The sequence below is a fragment of the Lissotriton vulgaris genome, chromosome 3_1 (genome assembly GCF_964263255.1).
Source record: "Lissotriton vulgaris chromosome 3_1, aLisVul1.2, whole genome shotgun sequence".
NCBI lineage: Eukaryota > Metazoa > Chordata > Amphibia > Caudata > Salamandridae > Lissotriton > Lissotriton vulgaris.
This window is the reverse complement of record NC_141689.1, coordinates 1,454,094,913-1,454,113,533: the sequence shown is the minus strand read 5'-3', so window position 1 is coordinate 1,454,113,533 and position 18,621 is coordinate 1,454,094,913. Positions and strand designations below refer to the sequence as shown.

The window sequence follows — 18,621 nt, the reverse complement described above, 5'->3', positions numbered from 1 at the left end:
CGGTTGCTACTTATGGGGCAGGGGTCTGGGGGACTTAAAGCCCTGACACGATACAGATTATGGAGAATACATTTTTAAAGCGTGTATTGGCTATTCCGCCAGGCTCCTCAAACAGATTTGCCCATAACGAAATAGGTCTAAGCTACGTGAGTGACACCATTCGCCTTTCCCCTTTACTGTTATGAGGCAAAATATGGCTATCAGAGGACTTACAGCTCACTAGAGATATCCTCCGGGATTGTTTAAAATTGGCAAACATGAAACAGATCCCCTGACTATCTTATGTAAATGAAATGCTCCATAAAATAGGCTTGGGTGACATTTTTGACAACCCCGAAAATATACAGGGAGATATCAAAGCTGTAATTAAAACAAATTATTGGAAGTCACCGTTTGTGAACTCCCTGGCTAGCCCTTACGTTCCTAAGGCTACCTTGCAGCACCAGTTTTATTTAACCTTCACAAACCATGTGCAATGGCGATTCTACTTGACAAGGTTTAGGCTACAGATTTTGCACTTTCTTTTTGCGTTTCCTAAACAGGGGGGCTGGTGTGAGAGACTGCCCCCCTGTCCTTGTAATAACAAAGATAGCCAAAGCACGATGCATATTGTTCTTTTCTGTTCCCTATATAAGGACCCGAGAACCAGGTTTATTAAGCCGATCCTTAAAGAAAAGCAACCATGCCATTATAAAGAGGGTTACGATTATTTATTATCTCTGTCTTCACCTGGTGTCTGCTGTGCAATGTTAAATTTTATACGGGTGTCACTTTTGATTAGAAAACGGTATGGCTAAATTTGGCCCCAAGAAGCTGACCCTTTGATCATGTATATTGTATATTGTTGCATCGTGATTTTCTTATTTATTTTACCTGCCCTTCAATGTATGCCCCGGTACGAAGAATTTATGAAATCATCTAATTTGATTGAAAGTAAAAGCTATGGGGTCTTTATCTGTGATTATATTAACTAACGAGTTTTATTAGTCTAGTGTTATAATTGTAAGACTGTTTTTTAAAAATTAACTTGAAAAATGCTTGCAAATGAAATTGTTTGACTTTTATGATTCTTTTGTTTTGAATCGAATAAAGTTTTTGAAACGAAAAGCATCATGTGTCTTCTTGCGCTGCACCTCTGAATGTATTTTATTGCATCATGTGCTTTGTTCTGAACACCGCTGAATGTGTAGGTTTATGCATCATGTGTTTCCCTTGTCTTACACCTCTGACTGTTTTTAGGCATCATGTGTTTTTCCTTTACTACTCCTCTGAATGTGTTTCATGCAACATGGGTAATGTGTTCTTGTTTATACCCCTAAATGTATTTTATTCTTAGGTGGTGCTGTTTTGCCTAGTATAGTTATACTAGAGAGGTTATTTGTCCATGCGTGATCTAGGCCTATGGTTATTAGTATTGCGTAGTGTGTACCTACCTTTACCAGTAGTTACTGGTTGTGATTTATAACTGTTATCTTGTGCTATACTTATTCTATTTCTAAAAGTGTTGATTCTGACAGTGGCCCATGTGGCCCTGTCCTGTACATAATCCCTTGTGAATATTGCCCGTGCCAGTTGGCACCATGTATTTTGTGTGATACTATCTGATGTTTTTTTACAATACAAAAGTTATTTTATAATAACCTTGTGTGGAGTTCCTTTTGTGGTGTGCCTAGGATGTTGTTGCTGTTGTGTGCTGGCGCAAATGCTTTACACATTGCCTCCGAGTTTAGCCTTACTGCTTGTGCCAAGCTACCAGGGGGTGAGCAGGGGTTATCTTGGCGTGTGACTTCCTTGCCCTGACTAGAATGGTGGTTTCTGCCTGGCTTTGGCGTCAGCCTTAGCCTACCAGAAATAGCCAGTTCTAACAATGTTCAACAACAAAACCCATGTTACAAATGCATGAATCACATGACCATCATAGCAAGATCACACCATGAAAGGTGCAGACCTAGATTCTCACGAGGCAACGAGAGTGTGGAAATGCTAGGTGAATGCATAAGGACCAGTGAGTACAGAAATGTCTCATTAATATACTCACTGGTAAAATAAATGATTATGCAACTGGGTCAGCAGCTATCTAATGAGTTCACACTGAGACTGTGTAGGAGCAAAAAGTCGCAATAATGGTGTGTTGTCTTTGACACGGAGTACACATATATGGGATAAAGTATCACCTACCGTACATTGTAAGGATATTGTGAGTCACTGAGGAATTTCATGACCATGTAGAGGAATAAGAACAAAGGCGGAGTTCATTCATAGCGTCATGGAACTCCGAGGTGACTTGCAATATCATTTTATTTTACGGAAAACAGTATTTTATTTCTTATAATAGAGGGTCACATCATCACCTCTCTCACAAACCACTTATCTCCTTGGTGTCTTGGACTTTCATATTCAGTGCAGACATTACGAATAAAAGTGGAAGCTGTATTGCAAAATTAAAAGCATCAAATAGCAGTTCATATTTTTTGCAAACAGATAGAAACATTTTAATATTTTCATTATCAACCTAAAGCATTACATTTTTTTTTTAAATGTTGTGATGAATATCTTCTTTACTCTGATAACTAGTTTTTTTAGAAAAACCTATCAGAACAAGGAAATGTGGGTTCCTGTTTTCCTTGTTTGAACTGCAGATGATACAATACTCCGTACGTGCATTTAACTGTGGCTGCTTTCTCTGGCAGCTGGCCTTGAGCTGTCAGAACTCGACTGTAATACCTTATTACAGATGTGCAGTTATGTAATTGCTTTAAGACACGTGATTATAGACATCACAACTTGACTGTTAATAAGAAATGTACTTTTATACATGGATTGCCAGCTCCCATATGTCATAAAGAGAATACAGTATTGCCGAGACATGATTAATGTTGCTTTTATGTAAAACTGCACTCGTGTGTCTTTCATCAACCACAGTACTGTTGTACCGAGGGCAGTGGCGGCTCGCCATGAGAGTGCTGCAGGGCAATGAGGCGGGGGAGGGGCAGGGTGGGTGGGTAGTGGAGTTGGAAATACAACGGCCAGGAGTAAAGTAAGTAAATAAATAAATTAAATAATTGACCTTGCGCTCGCTGCAACGTTGAGTTGGCGATGCAGCGAGCGCAAGGTAAATAGTTTTATTTATGTATTCTCTTACTTTATTCCTGGCCGTTGTATGTCCGACTCCACTACTCCCCAATCCTGCAGCTCCCCCTCCCCTCTCCCACCCCCTCCCCTACCCCACCATACCTCACCCCACCGTAAGCAGCACTCCCTCTGTGAGCCGCCACTGCCGACAGGCATCTTGCCTGACAAAGACACAGTGCACGATAAATACCAGTTAGTGGGTGAAAGGTGCTAGTGTGAAATGCTAACGTGTCAATCTGTAAAAGGAAATGCGAATATAACTAAGCGCAGTCATCCCGGCCACCGTGAAAAATAATGACACCGATTTTAAAAACTCTGTGAAAAAAATATACCATAAGCAAGGAAGCGTGTAGCATGTTCCTTCATATCCAATCAACGATACACTGTTCAAACACCCAAGAGGCAATAACATCATAACCAACCTGCACTTTCACACATTTTCATGGAGATTGAAAACCATTACTCCAAAGTCACAGCCCCTATTCGAAGAATTGCCCCTTGCCCTCAGTCCTATATGCCAGCACCATCCCTACCTCCCCCAAGAATCACAAAAGCCACACAACTTGGATACAAAAACCCCTAATCAGAGGATATGGACAGTACTTTACCACTGCCCCTACATATAAGGCTTTAGGCTCTTCTTTGGGAACATTTCCCACCTTAGACTCTTGTCAGTGACATCCAATATCAGTGCTGCTGGTGGCAGCAACTGGAGGAGCTGTAAGAATGGCTGGAGCATTATCAACGTAGACCTGTAGATAGCTGGTATAACTGCTGTTACTGAATGAAGAGATTGCCTGGGCCCATGTCGCTGCTGAAGTTAATCCTCGTCCGAAATCTGTGTGGATCAGAAACGGGGGGACATGACACCAGCCAAAGTCTGTTTCTGTATTTACATCCTCCAGAACATGTCTGGTGGAGGCATTGTGTCCCATTGATTTCTCCATCAATGTCTGCTATGCTATGCTGACCAGATCCTTGTGCTGCAACCCGCTGATATGTGACGTCAGTGTTTTATGATTCTTAAACAGTGGACCTAGTTCTAATCCCATTTATCCTGCAGATTGAAGGAAGCTCTGTTGTGGCCACGAGCCAGAGTATTTTCTACTTAGACAGTATGGACCCCATTACGATGCTGGTCATATGCCCGTTTGACCTGCATCGTGTCAGAAACGGGACCGTCCGACACGGAGTGGGAGATTCCGCTTCCCTAAGCAGGATGTGACCACCTTCACGGCGGTCAGAAAGTGTATCTTTCCTCTTGTGGCTTGTGCTGCAGGCTGCTATGAGACAAAACTGTGGCTAGAGAAAACACAGATCTCTCCAGCAAGTACATTATTTCATTATAATTCCTGAAAAAATGCTAGGTACACATATATCTCTGTAGCAGTTGCCTTAACCCCATAAGATATTTCAAAATACATCCAGTTTGAGTCCAGTTGCGTAAGTCTGAACAGGTTTTCTGTCACATTTGTCCTTGTTGGTAATTTCTTTATCGCAGAGTTAAAATATCTATATATATATATATATATATATATATATATATATATATATATATATATATATATATATATATATATATATATATATATATATATTGATCTCAACTGCTTTTCATGACTGTCTCTCCAGACTTACCCTTCCTGCTTCCACTCGATGAAACCCAATTTTAGAGATATTGAAGAGTAATTTTGTTAGGTCTCGCCTGAGATGGAGCATGTGCTGTTTCACAAGTCATTTTGTTTGCTTATTTCTATTTCGAGCATTGGTAGTACCATCAGTACAGCAGTACAGCTTGGACAGCGAGATCCAGGCGAGGGTCTGTGCATACCAAGGGTTTTGCTCATAGCAACTTTTGGCTGTGTGTGCTTTGCAGAACTAATAGATCACATAAATAACCTTAAGTCAGATGCACAGCCTTGGGAGAGGTCTTACAAGTGCACCTATTTTATTGATTTTTTTATTATTAGCTGTATCTATGTAGCTTGGAAGCCATTATAGCACTTTACAAAGTGACCATCACACAGAGTTACAAGGCTCATATGTGGGCACCTTCATGACTCTGGTTAATTTCCATATTGTACAGGTGTATGAAGGCAACAGGAAGGGGACTCGGTCCATGGGAGACAGGAAGATTGATACGTGATGAGATTTAAAGTTGTTCCTGAGGTGCTGGAGAAGGAGTTAGTCTGAGGTACTGGGACAGCTCCTCGCACAGGCTTGGGCCATATGAGGAGAACCTCTGTATCCCTGATCATCTTTGAGAGACTTGGGATTTGCTGTCTTGCGAGTCTGCTAATAGTCATGGGGAGAGGATGTAATCAGCTCAGGGAGAGGGCTCCATGCACACCCTCCCAAATAAGGAGAGAGGATGAAGCCTGACAGCTAAGGCGGTCAACCTCAAAGCTGGGGAATAGGCTTTGAGTCTTGGCAGGGACGCTCAACATCCTGTGATTCTGGGCAAATCACGTAATATCCCCGTGCCTACCAAAATGAATGTGTCAATCTGTAACACAACTGGTTCTCATGTAAAGTTCTCAAAACCTTCTGGTCTAGTTTGCGCTATATAAAATTCCCCCCAAAAAAGCCAACTGCAAGAGATGTGGATGTTGTTTGGTAGTGCTCTCACAGCGTACATTGCCTTAGATCACAACACCACCGGCTGTAGTGGAAACAAGCATTTGCAATGCAATGGGTCTTGTATTTTAGCGACTTTGAGCTATTGGCATTGTAAATGACATCGCCTTTTATTTATGTGTTGATTTTAAAAACATAAATAAAAGGCATTGCTATTTACAATGTCAATAGCTTAAACTCTTGCAAATGCGAGACCTATTGCATTGCAAATGCTTGTTTATCTTTGCAGTGATTCTGAGTAGGCAGTGTTTGATTGAGGCCATTAATATATAGCCCGAAGCAATGGAAAAGATAGTTTTTGCCAAGGGGGTGTAGTTCTCGCTGAATTCATGTTTATATGCAGTAAAGGTTCAAGAACAAACAAGTGAGACACAAGCCTCAAAATAAGGAAGCCGATCTGTTTATTAAATCCTTCTAGGTAAATACAAGTCGATAAAATGACTATATTTGTTCTCAGTTAGGCTCTCACATAATGGTACCATGGCTGTTCATGACTTATGTTAACTTCGGAAATCTAAGAAAAGGTATGCGTACACGTTTAAAACAAAAAATTTAAAGCAGACACAATTGCCCAATGGGAAGCGCACGGGTAGCCTATTGGAGAAATTTTACTCAGACAGCCAACGTCATCTTGTATGTCATACATTAGAGTTAAACGTGCTGCGCTGAGCTATTTCCCTTTTCACAAGTGAATTTCTTAATCTAGAGCACAAGCAACGAAAGTACGTCTTTCTAAAGGTTCAAGAAAAAAAGATCCCAGTGGTGAGCTCCAAAATCAAAGTAAGCTATCTGAATTCATACATTTCAAATCAGGAAAAGACAGCTGAAACATCTGTACTATCAGGGACGCAAAACTGGCCAGGAACACTGTTCCACCATTGGTACGTTGTTGGGAACGGAGTTACGGGTAACTCCGAGTGCTTGCACTGGCCGTGTTCAGAAAGTGGCCCTTCCCAAGAAACTACATGCACACAGAGTGGAGGGCCCGTGCACTCCTCGCCTGGGCTGGAGCTGGTGTAAACTGCGACATGTGGTGCATTCAGCGAACCACAATACTGATTTGAATAATCAACAACACATCTACTAGTAAGCGTGGCCTAATGTTTGGTAAGGAAGCACAAGACCACATGCTCACAATACTTTAAAAAAAAAAAGCTTTTATATTTTTATTTTATAAAGCATTCAGTGTAGCACCCGTTAAGACAGGTTTATGCAAATTCATTACAGTATATATAACATAGTCCATGAATTACTTTCTTTGTTTTTACATGTGGTGGATTCATAAAATAAAAAGAGACTCAATAGATGCTCATAGATAAGTTAAAGTGCTAGTGCAGTATAAATGTCATATACTGGACGTAATAAATGTGTCTCTTTCAACGGGACAGGTTCCTTGTTCCTGGAAACAAGCTAGAGTTAAAGCCCTTCTCAAGAAAAGTAACTTAGACCCTGATGACTGGTCTAATTATCGCCCGATCTCCTTGTTGCCTGGATTGAGTAAATTGGCAGAAAAACATGTCAATTCTGTACTGTCAGCTCATCTTGAGGAGAATAATTACCTCCACCCTACTCAGACCGGCTTCAGGCATCAACAGGGCACGGAGACCGCTCTTCTTGCTGTGGTAGAAGAGTCAAGGAAAATCTTGGACAACGGAGGCTGCGCTGCAATTATTCTGTTGAATCTCAGCGCAGCCTTCGATACTGTGAATCACCACATTATGATCCAAAGACTCAAGGAGGTGGGTGTTGAAGGCATTGCCCTAGAATTGCTGCAGTCCTTTCTTTCAGACAGGTCCTTTGTGATCTTTGAAGAAGGTGCACTCTCCGACCAGAGGCCGTTGCAGTGTGGCGTCCCCCATGGATCCTTATTGGAGTATCACCTCTGCCAATGGCCTCATATATATGTTAAACAAGGTGGGAACCTTGTTTAACATCTATATGAGGCCATTGGCAGAGGTGATACTTCCCTGGGGGATCCATACTGTTACGTATGCTGATGACACCCAATTAGTGGTGTCTCTTAATCAGCAAGATTAAGCTGATTCTGGTCTAGGGGCATGTCTTGCAAGGGTTTCCGAATAGATGGATTTGTCCTTTCTTGAATTAAATGGCACAAAGACTGAGATTATGATTCTTGGTCATGCTGCACCTAATAATCTGGATTCTTCGTGGCCCATTTGCCTTGGTTCGCCCGCTGTCCCTAAGATACAAATTAGGAGTCTTGGGGTCTGGCTGGATCGTAACTTGAATTTTAAGGCTCAAGCAAGCAAGGTGGCCGCAAATTGTTATGGTATGCTCAGGATGATGCGGAAGACTCTTCCCCTTCTACCATTCGGCGCCAGGCACACGGTGGTCCAATCTTTGATTTTATCGCGGTTGAACTACGCAAATGCAGTTTATATGGGTGCACAGCAGGGAACTATTAGGAAACTTCGGATAGCGCAGAATCGTGCGGCGCGTCTCTTGATGGACATCCCGAAACGTAAGTCGGCTAAGTTACCGTTTGGCCGACTGCATTGGCTTCCGGTCTCGGAAAGAGTCAGGTTTAAGGCAATGTGTATTGTTCACAAGTGTATCTCCAGCAAGGGTCCAGCTCTGCTTCAGTCCATGGTGCATTTATATGACACCAAGAGGACTTTGAGATCCAACAATAAACTTCTGCTGACTATGCCGAGGATCAAACGGACGCGGACTGAAGGACGGTGGTTCTCCTATAACACGGCCAAACTTTGGAATCAGCTTCCTGATTCCATTCGCCTTGAGTCTGACCATCTTAGATTCAGGAAGCAGTTGAAGACTCTTCTTTTTGCTTGAGCAGTGATGGATGATTGGTGTCACAGGATGCGCTGGGATGCCCTTGGGTAGCTATGCACTATACAAGTGCGTATTCATTCATTCATATGCAGCAAGAAGTAGTGTACTTAATAGCCCATTACTGATCATCCCCATCCATTCTGTTACCAGAGACAAAATCTTTTCCATCTGTAGACGTCCTCTATATCCTCTGAGTTTAAACCGAGACATTTCCATGTTATAAACTGCAAGAAGCCTAGACCTCCACAAATCAATGCTAGGTACAACTGATTTTAGCCAATCTGATGCAACGCATAGTGTAGGTACAGCCAGAGCCATACAAATAGATATTTTGATTTTTAAGATCATTTTCAGCTTCTACTACCCGCCAGCATCACAATCAATGGGGTAATACTCACTGGCACCTTAATAATGTTACTCAAGAATCCACCTATCCCCTGTATCAAAGGTGTCAGTTTTGGACATAAGTAAAACATGTGTATAATATTCGCCTGCTCCGTATCGCATGTTTTACATTTCCCATTTCAGCAACTTCCCCATTTGGGCACTCTTGCAGGGGTATAATATAGGTTAAAAACGGTTTTAAAATGCTGAGTTTTCAGTTTTGTTGTGAAACTGATCTTGTCAGCTAGAGCTAAGGACTCTTGGAGATATTCACCTTCACATCTCAATCTTGGATTCCATTTCTTATTCTGTATCTCCAAGTCATTATTTTGCTTTTGATTACTCGCAATACCTTTTTTGCTGCAGAATAAATCCATTCACTTTGCCCTACGCGTTCGGCTTCCAGATGGTGCTCCTCGTCCCACCCAGCCTTGACACACGCAGCAACTTGTAAATGAGATAATCTATTTGTCGGGAGATTAGACATTTCTCCAGATAAGTGCCTGAGGGATAGTTTATCTGATGTCAGAGAGAAAAAATCTGAAGGAAAAAAACTACTAACCTCAAGGACACTATTGTTGTTGTGAGCCTGTGTATACAAGAAAATGAAATTCTGTTATCTGAACCTCAAATGTATCCAAACTCAGGGCAATCTATGTAATCATATGCTAAAACTCAAGAGGGATATCTTTGACTTTTCACTTTACAGCAAAATCTGGCAGATTATGGATCAATGCAATTTTTCTAATTTGAAAGGTAGCTGTGCTGTCCAAAGCCTAGTGTCAAGATGTCTGGTTAATTCGAGGGACTGTTCTTCTGTATAAGATGTTAACTTCAAAATGCAGGTAATCCGAGGGTTATCTCTGCTGACATAGGCCTCACCCATTAAATCTGCTTACGCGATGTCATCAGCGGCATGGCCTCCCTGTCAGAAGCCAGAGAGTGCAAGCCACGTGGAGCCACTGACTGACAGCTTTGCTGTCGGAAGTCTGAGCCAGTGCAATAGCGCTGCTCTCTGAAATCTGAGCACGCTTTATCTCGGCAAAACGGCTCGAGCCTTCAAATGTCTGCAGCCCGAAGACTGTGGCCTGACTCGGAGTCCGTCACCAGTGTAACCTGAGGGAAACCTTTTCCCGTGCGAGTGAGCCTGCAGTATGTATGCCCTGAGGGATTGCCGTACTGTCAAAAGCTTGACTTGTTATCCTTCCTATAACTTAAGCGATAGCCCTGTTCTCTAAATTCGAAACCTGTAAACTGTTTTGATCTCATCTAACGTTATTTGCATGTTTATAAACTTAGAGCACATTTTTTTGAAAATGGTCAGCAATATCCATCCCGTATTTTGGTAAATAGCGTTATATTAAATGAAAGGCCTTCCTACATGTCATTACTATAAAATGGGACCGTGAAAAATCTTCGTACTATGCATACGTGTTTTTTGTTTTTGTTTTACAGGAGCAAAATCTTTGTTCAATTCCGCTAGACTGTCGTGATTCACGTATGTTCACATTCGTTTTTAACCCCCTAGTTTCACTTTTATTCATTATTTTCTTCGTAATTTGTGCTCCGGGGGAACACTCCGAGAAGTGAATATCTTACTGGAAATATAAAACTGACCGGCATTCTGGGCGCCATTGATTTTCAGTGTGACCAGCCTCCAAGATGGCATCTTGTGCTATTTCTGTAAGAACAGAACATGCTTCGGGGCAATTTTCAGTGCAGTATATTTTACGTAATACATGTTGTTTTCTTATTAAAAATGTACATTACACAAGAGCAAGCTCTTCATTTTCACCCAACACCACAATCCCAAAGAATTTTCAGGAGGAAAGCCTTGTAATCCATTTAAGCAAGGATTGGCAAAGCCAATAGGTCTTGCGTATCTCAGAGCTATTAGTTTTGCAAATGTCTTTTAGCCATGTTGTACAGCAGTACGGCTGCTGTTGCGCATGGACAAAAATTAGTGGTGTGCCACAGAGTAGAGAAACATAGAGGAGAGTGGCACAGAAGAGAGTGAAGTAGAGTGGCATAGAGTGGAATGGTGCAGAGTGGAGTGGTGTGGAGTAGCGCAGAATGGAGTGGAGTGGCGTAAAGGAGAGTGGCAAGAAGTGGAATAGAGTGGCGTGGTAAGGGTCAAGTGGCAAAGAGTGGAGTGTCATAGAGTGGAGTGGTGTACAGCAGCATGGCTTACAGTAGAGTGACACAGAAAAGACTGGAGAGTAGCATAGAGTAGAGTGGAGTAGAGCAGCATAGACTAAATGTAAATGTAAATGTAGTATACTTGTAAAGCGCACATCTGCCCCAGCAACGGGGCGTCCTGGCGCTGTATGACGCTGTGGAACCCTTCCTGGCTCTCCCTGCGAGATGCCCCTCCTGGGCACCCCCAAGGTGAAGCCAGGCATCCCAGTGCTGTTGGGGCCGTTGTGGAGATTAAGCAAGCTATTGCCCAGAGTTGCAGCGTGGGACCCATGATTAGAGTAGGCGGTATAGCGTGGTTTAGCGCAGAGTGGCATAGATTGAAGTGGTGTAGAGTGGCATAGAGTAGAGTGGCTTAGAGTGAAGTAGAATGGAATGGAGTGGAGTGGCGTAGAGTACAATGGCAGAGTAGAGTGGTATAGAGTGCAGAGGAGTAAAGAAGAGTGGCGTAGAGTGGTGTAGAGTGGAGTGGTGTTGAGTGGAGTTACATTGAGTACAATGGCATAGAGCAGAGTGGCATAGAGTACAGAAGAGTAAAGAACAGTGGCGTAGAGTGGAGTGGTGTAGAGTGCCATAGAGTGGCATTGTTAGGAGTAGAGTGGAGTGACACAGAGTGGACTGGCATACAGTGGAGTGTCGTAATGGAGTGGCATAGAATGGCTTAGAGTGGAGTGGTGTAGAGTATAATGGCGTAGAGAAGAGTGGTGTAGATTATATTGGTATAGAGCGGGAGGCATAGAGCAGACGGGTGTAGTGACATAGAATATTGTAGCATAGAGTGGGGTGGAGTGGAGAAGAGTGGTGTGGAGTAGAGTGGAGGGGAATAGAATGGCATAGAAGGGCATAGAGTGGAGTGGCATAGTTTGTAGTGCTGTAGAGTGGCATAGAGTAGAGTAGAGTGGAGTGGCATAGAGTGGAGAAAGTAGAGTGGAGTAGAGTGGAATGGCCTAGAGAAGCATTGTGTTAAGTTTAGTGGCAAAGAGTAGATTGGTGTAGAGTAGAATAGCATGGAGTAGAGTGGAAGTTCGACTGATTAACGGTGACAAGACGGAGGAGACGAGTATCTCTTGAAGTGTTCTTTTTGTCTTTATTCAAATGACAACACAAGGTCCAGCCAACACGTGTTTCATCGTTAGGGTGTTAACCCTCGGCTTCTTCAGGGCTGCAACATAATGAGTATGAAAGCCTATACCCAAAAAACGGTTATACTTTCGACCCGGCTGGGCATAAGTAATCCAATGTATCCCATCAAATAATCATGTGCCATGAGTCTTTAATTCAATGCATCTGAAATGGAATTGTAGTCCACACAATCCCCTTTCTGGTTCTGAATGGGTTCTCGGCTCACATCGGCCTTCGTGTAATTTCCTGCTTTTACACTGACACTATTTGAGTGGCTTTTACAATTCCATTTCAGATGCCTTGAATTAAAGACTCTTCACAAAAGGTATTTAGTAGTAGTAATGTTAGGAAACCTAACTTTACTACTACTAAATGCCTTCTGTGAATACCAAAAGTAGTAATTTTAGGATTTTGTCTCAGCTTACTTTTGTGAATCGGACCCTGGGACCCTTAAGTAGAATCATGAAATATTATTCACCTTCTCCACTTATTTAGCTTTCTATTCAATTTACACGCTGTTTGTACAAAACATTGCACTTAGAAAGTTAGTTAAAAGCAGATATTTGAACTCATCTGTCATTCACTTTTAGTCTTACAATTTTACAGCAACTAAGCATATTTTTAACTTTTTTTGAGAATCTCTAGTCACACTATCCTATGAGCCCCGTTATTATTACTTTTTTTTTCAATTGTATGAGACTCCATCTTGGGTGGGGGAGGGGAAGAGTGCAATTCGTACCCCAGGGCTTTAAGTGGGCCGGATCTCACTGGGTCTGAGCACCAGCAGTTTTCTAAAGGGGGCCTCAAACGGGTCTCTATCGGGCTCTGTTTTGTGCCCTGGCACAGGCGTCCATTTTTTTTCAGACTGCAGTGACAGCTGACACATCAATGTGCGTGTGCTCACACTAGTCACTTCTCACTAGTGGAGAAGTTACGGCATGACGCCATGCCAGGGGAGCCTTGTAGGGGAAGGGAAATCCTTTAAAGAGAGTCCTTTTCTCTCTGGATTTCCCTTCTCTTTTTGAAACTCAGGAGCAGCAACATTGTCGTGGTATCACCAGGGCTTTAATTGGAAGCTTTTTTAATGTTGTATGCAAGCCATAGTTGCTGCTTATTTATCTCATGCAACTAGCAACCAGTGACAAAGTAAATAGTCTTGACTTGTTGTAGGTATGATGTTACTTGTTGTTTCATATATCTGAATGCAATGACAGAAACAGCAAAATACAAGCTGGCGGCATACTATGCTTAGCTCAGATTTTAGCTTATGCGCTTAAGCCACGTCCTTAATTACATTGGCCACGAATGTTTGAGAGCCCCCCCAGTTTTTCATCCCACTTAAAGCTCTGTCTTACCCTGTCACCCTGTTATTGATACTTATCGCTATTGATATGAAGCCCATTCCACAAAGCGTGCCCACTTCATGGATGGTGCAAACATTACATCTCTCACAGCATTAACTTTACGGTGCACGTTCCTGACGCGAGGCGGGCAGACGATGCATTAGTGATGGCGTCAGCTTGTTTTATGTTCCTACTGAGAGGCATACGACGGGAACAATGCCTTGTGTTAAACCGTCACGCTGACTTGCCCTTTTAAGGGCATGCGATACACTCTGCTGGCACAAGGCTTCGGGTCCCTCAAGGAAGTAGCAGAACTAATCATTTGAGGACTAAATATTAACTGTGGCCTTGTTGTAAGCTTCACAAAGGCTTTACATCGGTTGGGTACATTTCCATGCACAGCAGTGTCATTAGCTTCCAGTGGGGCAATATGATGCACATCTCTAAAAGGAGGATTAATTTGTGGGATTTAATCAGATGAAATATAAGCAGATGAAATATAGAATAAGTGAATCGGTAGGTGGCATTTACAGATCAATATGACCTGCGTGCAAGATTTACTACAGTGTGAAAATGGGAAGCTGCTACTCAGCACCATCCTTTTCCAATGCTCATGCTGTTGCAGAATCATCTTTACTGCTAATAAGAATTAATACAGGTTCATTTAGAGTCCAAAACGTTACAAACAGGTGGATCAGGGGATTCAAAATGTTTCATGACAGGTAACTTATGAAAACAAAGTATGTGCAAGGGGTTAATACTGGTGCTAATCTGATATAGCAGTGCATTTTGTAATGCGGTATTATTACGGATGGTACTGGGTAACAGCACTTACAAGCACAATAAAACGATATAACTTTAAATCTGCTTTTCGTGTAATATGTGCAATAAAATGGATATTGTAGATTTTTGCATACAAATCGCTTTATTGTGGAACACTTTCAGCGTCATACAAACACACGTAAGTACATAACAGCGTCTAGCAAAAAAATCAGCACGTAATCATAGCTTCACTCCAAACACACAGACTTACATTTACATATTAGAAGTATATGATATGTTGAGAGCTCCACTGTAGATATCAAAGTGCCTCGGGGCAAATAATGGCTTCTACAGACCTTCAACATTCCAATTCTTGTCTTTCCGTTTCTCCCTGTTTAGAACATTCTACCACCAGTGGATGGAATGCTCTAACATCATTATAGACGTCTGCTGCAGACTACACTGGTTGTATATATAATCAATGTGTACTGCATCACATATAGAGATGTTCTGTGATATCAAGTGTACAAGGACATTGCCAGCCGTTGGACCTGTAGACCCCGAACCATCCAGGGTAGAACCAAGTATTTTGTAGAACTCAGAAATAATCCCCAACCCTCACCATGGCAGACGCCGCTATTTCCGTTGCCAAGGACTTTCTGGCCGGCGGAGTGGCCGCAGCCATCTCCAAGACCGCAGTGGCACCTATCGAGACGGTCAAGCTGTTGCTGCAGGTCCAACATGCCAGTAAGCAGATCACCGCAGACAAGCAATACAAGGGAATCATGGACTGTGTGAACCGTATCCCCAAGGAGCAGGGTTTCATCTCTTTCTGGCGCGGTAACCTGGCCAATGTCATCAGGTACTTCCCAACCCAGGCTCTCAACTTCGCATTCAATGACAAGTACAAGCAGATCTTCCTGGGCAACGTGGACAAGAGAACCCAGTTCTGGCGTTATTTCGCTGGTAACTTGGCATCGGGTGGCGCTGCTGGGGCCACTTCTCTGTGCTTCGTCTATCCTCTGGACTTTGCCCGTACCCGTCTGGGTGACGATGTGGGGAAAGCCGGAGCAGACCGAGAGTTGAAGAGTCTGGGCAACTGTCTCGTTAAGATCTTCAAGTCGGATGGCCTCAAGGGGCTTTACCAGGGGTTCAAAATGTCTGTGCAGGGTATCATCATCTACAGAGCGGCCTACTTCGGCATCTACAACACGGCTAAAGGTATGTTGCCCGATCCCAAGAATACTCACATCTTTGTCAGTTGGATGATTGCCCAGTCAGTGACAGCAGTGGCAGGATTTACTTCTTATCCATTCAACACGGTCCGACGTCGTATGATGATGCAGTCCGGCAGAAAAGCAGCGGATATCATATACTCTGGAACCATCGACTGCTGGAAAAAGATTGCTTGTGACGAAGGTTCCAAGGCTTTCTTCAAGGGTGCCTGGTCCAATGTTCTCCGAGGGATGGGTGGTGCTTTTATGCTGGTCATTTACGACGAGTTGAAGAAAGTAATCTAAAACTCCAGCTGGCATGCTGTAAAATGTAACATACCGAGAAATTCATGGACTCTACGTGCATACCGCCTTTTATTTATGAAATCCTACTGGTACATTTTACTGGTTGAAAATGGGGCACCAACCTTTATCTGACCAACTCCACAAAATCATTTCCTTACGGTGGAACTCAATTATATATTTTGTATTTGTCTCCCGCGATTTAAATATTCTAAGTTTGGAGAAATAAAAAATATTGAATTTAAAAAATAAATTAAAAAAAAGAGTACAAGGACAAATTCAGAGTAATTTACATTTTGTTTATGTCACAGCGCCACAGAGAATGTACAGTAAGTAGCAGGTATCCTGTGTGATGTCATGCTCACAAACACATCGACAACAGTCATCCACAAGGTCGCAGGTACATTAACTACCCCAGACACACATAGAAACACACATGCACACATACATAGGAGCATACACCAACAAACACATTCACACAATCAAAACACAAAGATTCACAGAGAGGCCCTCATATAAAACTGCAGACAGATACACGCATGCAGGCAATATTATAAGCAGAGTCACTGGAATCATGCGATTGTGCAGCTGTGGCAGGTTTGGCATAATTATAGATTTGCCACATAATCCATCATCTGCCACATATATATTCTGCAGATTTTAACATAAACGTTTTTTTTCTAGCTCAAATGGTTCAAAAGTTTCAAAAAATGCAGCATCACGTGTTGCTGCACAGTGGAAGGCCCATTGCAAAGCTTGACTGGTAAACTTTCTGTTGCTTATTATTATATTTAGAAATTAAACTGGTACTAATGAGGTGAAACCAATTCCCAGACAGTGTTACCAAGTTTAAAAATGCTGAACTAATTAAGTAATACTATTAAATGCCACATAATTTGCCTTTTCTTACTGCATAAGTTACTCAATCATGCCTCATAATTTGTCCCTCTCCACCTGCGTCATTTGAGTAGTTCTGACTATAGGCACAGTTGGTGTTAACAACACAGGTATATTTTCTACGGATCACTGCGTCTCTCTCAATCAGAGATGTCCAACAAAGGTCCATGCTGTAGTGTCGTAGCCACCTGGCCCGCACACCACAATGTATCAGCATGCATTGACCCCGGAGAGCGGGCTTGTCCAAAGGGTTAAATAAAGGGGCGCATGACCGCTCGAGGTCTTGGCCCATATGATAGTACTGAGTGCGGTGTGCCCTCTGTTTCTCACCCCTACCTGCCGTAGGCCTCCCAGCGTGGCACCCAGCACACTTTACCGCAACTCCACATTGGCAACAAGGTGGATCCCACCCTCGCCTCCGACGCATCCTGAAGATATCTCGGCTTGGCCACGCCGCTTTGCCATGGTCCATCCACATCACAAAGGAGTGAACACCATCAAGGCAGGTCAGCGCTCAACTGGTGCAGCATTCCTGGGGCGAGTCGACCTTCCCCACCCACACGCAGCAGACACGTGGGAGCAGCAGGAGTGCTGGTAAGCCGACTACAGATGACCCTCGATGCCGTACGGAGGAACCAATCGCACTGTGCCCTGAGGTTAGTGCAGCGTCTGAACGAGCGTGGAGGCCAGAATGACTACCATGTGACTCATTGCTTGGCCCGCTCAAACGCGCATCCTCCCCCGTCTTCTATCACACACAGAGGGGAGCACGGAAAAGAATTCCAACACCTTGCCATGGTGCTCTGCAAGAGAAAAGCAGAACACTGCCACACAGAACAGAGGGAAACCCTCCAGAGTGCTGCAAACAAGCACAGGTAACACTAAAAAAAGGGACCCACAAGAAAAATCAACACAGCCAGAAAATACAAATTTGGATGTACAAGCATTTCCCTGTTGCCATAAAGAACAGTCCCTCAATCTCGTCCCACAAACTAACAAACATAACACAGGTGAAGGCCCAAGATAACAGGAAGCACTGGTCACAGGAGGCAAACACGCTGAGCGCACTGACCATAGAACATGAGCACCCCAGCCCAGGCTGGAGGCCCAGGCCCACATGCGGCTGCCCTACAACCACCGCAACAACCTCCACAACTGTGTGGTCATGCAGCGGTATCACCCCTCCTACTGTTCAGCGAGCTGGCAGACTCTGCCACAGCTACGTCACGCTGGAAATCGTGGGTTGGCCGGTTGGATCACTATTTTACCGGGATGAGGTAAACAGATGGCACAGTGAAACGGTCATTGCTCATGTGCTGCAGAGGTGTGGAGCTATATGACCTGTTCGAAACACTCCCAAACACTGGGGCCAATAACGATTATAACGCGGCATTAGCAGCACTAAACAGACATTTCGACCCTCAAATCAATCCTGATTTTGAGCACTTCAAATTCTGCCAGGCAAAGCAAGAAGAGTCGGAGTCCATCAACATCTTTTATGCCCAACTATGGAAACTAGCTAGCTCGTACCCATTCCCTGACCAAAGAGAGTAAATAAAAGCACAGATCATACAGGGATGTAGAACAGTATTACTATACCGTCTGATACTTAGACAACCGGGGATGTCACTCAATGAAATACTAGTGATGGCAAAGTTTCATGAACTGTTGAATGCAAGGTCAAATGAAATGGAGGCAGCTCTAAATCGACACATGACCTCCCCAGGGCCAACACGACTGCCGGCAATTAAGGAAGAGAGGGTAGAAGCTATTCAAAGATGCCTGATGACAACACAGGCAACTGCAAGATGTCCATG

The 18,621-nt window shown here is 43.2% G+C and overlaps 1 protein-coding gene and 1 pseudogene across 1 annotated transcript in view; one reads left to right on the top strand and one right to left on the bottom strand.

The window, feature by feature from the left end:
* The window catches only part of CCSER1 (coiled-coil serine rich protein 1), a 2,474,954-nt gene that overhangs the window by 2,414,405 nt on the left and 41,928 nt on the right, over positions 1–18,621 (bottom strand). The window lies entirely within an intron of this gene.
* LOC147728033 (ADP/ATP translocase 2 pseudogene) lies at positions 14,935–16,060 on the top strand (annotated as a pseudogene).